This window comes from Halyomorpha halys, unplaced genomic scaffold (assembly GCF_000696795.3).
Source record: "Halyomorpha halys isolate HHAL.00 unplaced genomic scaffold, Hhal_1.1 Scaffold138.1, whole genome shotgun sequence".
In the NCBI taxonomy this organism is placed as follows: domain Eukaryota; kingdom Metazoa; phylum Arthropoda; class Insecta; order Hemiptera; family Pentatomidae; genus Halyomorpha; species Halyomorpha halys.
In genome coordinates, this window is record NW_027115565.1 from 617539 (window position 1) to 622091 (window position 4553).

At 30.0% G+C, this 4553-nt stretch overlaps 1 protein-coding gene across 3 annotated transcripts in view; it reads left to right on the forward strand.

The window, feature by feature from the left end:
- Window positions 1–4553, forward strand: part of LOC106678391 (uncharacterized) — a 240298-nt gene that overhangs the window by 132533 nt on the left and 103212 nt on the right. The gene's annotated exons all lie outside the window — the stretch shown is intronic.

Genomic DNA, 4553 nt, shown 5'->3' on the forward strand with positions numbered 1-4553 from the left:
AAATAATTGACTGTATTGACTCAAATTATGAAGAAGATGGTCAAGGGTGCAATCACAATGAAACAAAAATACTTAACAATTTATTTGCTAACGTTTCGCCCCACTTTGTAGAGCTTCACCAGCGCTGTTTCTGCTTAGGTCAGTAATAATTTAACAAAAATTATTCATCACAAATATTTTCTATAGTGTATTTGACTACAGATATGCAGAAGAAAAGCTGAAATAAAATATATTCTAAAATGCAAAACACGAATCGGAATATTCGATGTGTTTCACATTCACCTCAATGAATAAATGGTTCAACTACATTAGTTATTGAGGGATCAATACTAACAATAAAACACAATCGTCGCTCAAGTGTGTTATCTAAAATATTCACTCTAATATTCCAGCAAAAAATTATATTCTAAAAAGTAGTTAATTTATATTTTACCCAGTTATCCACTGAGAAGCTGTTGGACAAGATCAATAGTATTAGGCAAAGGGTAATTGTATTTATCTTTGATGATAATCCGTAATTGTATTTACCTTGGCTCAACTAGTATTGTAATTGCGACCACTATTGTAATTACAATGGTTCATGGGGTAGTTGAAATAACTAACCTTTCTAATTTCAGAGTAAATTACTTTTAATTGAAATTACATTTTTTACTCAACACTGACAAGGGCGGTTTTACTAACAGGGAATAATACGAGGAGGGGATGAAGACGACAAGAAGTGGAGTGCACTCTAGGAGAGATGGAGGGTACTCGCTGTCTCTTTCATCTCCTCTCCTTTCAGAACTTTTTGTAAGACACTTCATGCTCCATTAGCTTATGGATCTTCGGAGCTAGCTTCCGATACCGGCTTCTTAGTTATACAAACCTCTTTGGTATTAATTTCAATTTTATAAATTATTATTTGTTGCACTAATGAATTCGTTCTATTCTCAAATAAAGAGTAATTTTTCTCGTTCAACAAAAACTTATATTATCTTCTGAAAAATTCTGAATGTTTTAGGGTAGCTCCTGGCTAAAACTACTATACAATTTACTAATCAATTTTTTATTTAAATCCACCCACTATTGTGGCTAAAAAGATAAAATAAGAATGAGACTACAAACAACCACAATTATTGTAAAATACAAGTTCATTTGTTTTCATCGAAGACAATAATAATACATGTTGCCACAATTAATGGAAATTATTAGCACTATCAACGTTTTAAGAATTCATTCGTACCATAGGAAAAATAATAACAATAGTACTAAAAAAATAATGATAAAGTAAATACATCAAATTCTAAATATTACATAATAAGATGACAATTTTTTTTTTTGTACAAGATTATTATTATTTATTTTGGTTAAAATAAAATAAATACACTTTCGCAGTTTAGCCTATAATTAATTATTGTTTCTTATTATATAATTAGGATAAGATAAAATAATACTTTTTTTTAGGCAAGTGGACATTAACTGTATCAGGCCACTACAATGGCAATTCAAGACATGCTAACATGTTGATTTACCTTTCCGTACGGCTGTTGTGAAATAAATAAAAATAACAATGCTAAACAAGGCCTCGTTTGGACCTTAAGGGCTGCTACATTTCAGAATCCTAAAAGCCATCAAAATTTTCCTCCTTTATTTTTGTATTATTTTTAAATAAATACTATTCCAACTATACAAAATATTAAATAAAATAATTTTTGAAAAAAAGATAATTGAGACCTGAATGCAGTAAAACATGTTTGCAATAAAACGTACGGGGAAAATGTTAAGGCATATTTGAATAGACCTTGCATACACCTTTTTTTTTCTATTTTATAGCGATCCTTACAAACAACTTTATTTAAGTTGAAAGGAATATGGTCCGGGTGCGGTAAAAAAAAAAAACTCAAATAGTAGAAATATACTATTTCTACTAATATGCTATTACCAACTTTATTTAAGTGGTACTTGAAAATTAATTATGTATCAAGATGGTGAGGTGAAAAGAATTTTCGTTTAGGATATTATCTAATATTCTCTATTTAATTGTACAATGTATTTGGGCGTAATCCTCATCTTCTGGTATTATTATTCTTTAAGGTCAATTTTATCCATTACTATTCTGAAATTTTTTCTTAACAATTACATGATTAAAAAGTCTTGCTAAATATTGTTTAAACAATTACTATAATTATAATTTAGTTTTTAAACAATTAACATTATGATTAAACCGTTCTAATATTGTTTAATCATATAACTGTAATGAAAACATTTCGGAAGAAAAGTGGAGAAATTGACCATAAGAAATAATAGTAACGAATAATGGGGAAAACACCCAGAAACGTCGTACAATTGAATATACAGTATTACATAAAATTCAAAAGGAAGTTTTTTTCATCTCACAATTTTATTACATAAAGAATTAACGACTTCCTAGAAAATAATCAAGGAAAAAAAAAATTGTTGCATGAAAATCACCGTCATGTATTTCGTTTATTAGATTTTCGTTGATAAACATGTTTTGTTTTTTTATCATCTTATCCATGCAAATGTTGAGACAATAAAAGAAATATAATAGAAAAAGACACAGAATTATGGGATTCGAACAAATGTAATGAACTTGGAAATGTTATCCGAAAACATATCTAGACCAGCAAGGAAGCGAGCTGGCGGACGTTGGAGCCAAGCAAGCACTTTTCCTTCCAGGTGGAATATCGGGTAGTTGGCAATCCATGTAGAGTGGAATCCTGCCAAACAAACTAAAAAGTATTAAAAAAAATATTGGAGGATGAAGCAGAAATATTGACCCTATGAAGTAGATAGTAGGAAGATAGTCCGGATGGCGGTCAATAAAGGTATCAACATAGTAGAAGTAAACTGTTTATTTTTCACCACGAGGTTAAAAATAAATAGTTTTTTTCTACTATTTTAATACCTTTATTGGCTGCCACCCGGACTATCTTTAAACAATATGAAAAAAATAACTAAACCATGGGCCACTTGGCAGGAGGGAGGTTACAATAGAATAGTAATGAAGTAGTATATAGCTAGGATTCAGACTATGACATAAAAATTTGATTCATTCATATCTGATCAAGCAGCCACTACCAAAATTTTCAATATTGTAACAGTCAGCTACATCCTTGAAGAACGTCATTTATATGATGTAGATTTAACTAGATTAGGAGTGAGAAACTTTGTTAAGAAATAAAACCTATTAAACAAGATTTAAACATTAAATTCGAACACATCTAAATCTAAACTGAGGAAAATAAAATAAAAAACATGGCGTTATGACCATCAGGTTTAACACACTAAAGCCCTACTAACGAACAACAATCTAGCATAGAATGGCTATGTTAAAGTGTATCTAAAAAACATGATTACACAATAAAACAAAATTAATGTAGGTATTCATTCATTGGTTTTTTTTATTAAGATTTATTTATAAATTCTGTTTAAAAAAATGTAAAATCTGATGGAGAACCATAGGGATTATATCCTATTAAGCTAGAAATATGGATCCATTTTTCAAGAAGTCGTTTAGACTAAGAGCCAGAGCCGGAGTATGGATTCATAAACCACCTGTTGGAGGAGCCGAGGCGTTAACTCTGACAGTTCTAACATTCTCAAAGAGGTTTCTCAACATTCCTTCAACGTCATGAGAGTTTTTGCTGAATATAATTCGGTTCCTCCCAACTTAAGGGAAAAGAAGATATTGATTGACAGCTTAAAAAATAGTTGAATAGTTCCTCTAACAAATACTTGGACGGTGGATAGGAAACATAATACGGATAGCCGCTGAATCCATAAGTGTAGTAAGTCAAATTTGAAATTTTCGGTTAAAAATAAGAGCTTTCTGTTTTATAACTAGTAGGTCAAAACCACATCCAACAATTTAAAAGTATTTGAAGTCATTACAAACAGTAACTCAAGGACTCATGTACTAAACCAGTTTCATATATACGATGTATAAGCACACCTGATTAGCTGTTTAAAATCCGAAATTTATTTCAAACAAATCTTGACACGACTTCAGCTTGATACAAACAAAATTGTTGACGAACAGTGTATATTTTATAGCAGATAAAAATACAGTCAATGAGCGTAAACTATGTTTTTAGTTCTTTCTCCCTGTGGTAAAGTAAATACTGAATTTTCTACTTGTGTAAGTATATAAGTGGGTAATGAGATTCCTAAAGACGTTATTTATTTATTTTTTTAGATATCACTTAGTACAAATCACATATTAATTTTATTTAATTTCACAGAAACAAATATTTAGCAGATTTCAGCAAACAGTAGCTGTACAAGCATAATTAAATATTTAAACCCCATGTTAAATCAATTCAATAGATCTAATGAGTATGACGTTATTAATGCATTTGAAATAAAAAAGTTCTTAAATAACACGGAATATTCGATGTGTTTCACATTCACCTCAATGAATAAATGGTTCAACTACATTAGTTATTGAGGGATCAAAACCTACGCATTCCGACTGTAACGGACCACATTAATATGACTTACAAACGGTTTCACAATAATGTCCATGTAGACATTGAAAAAAAATGTATACG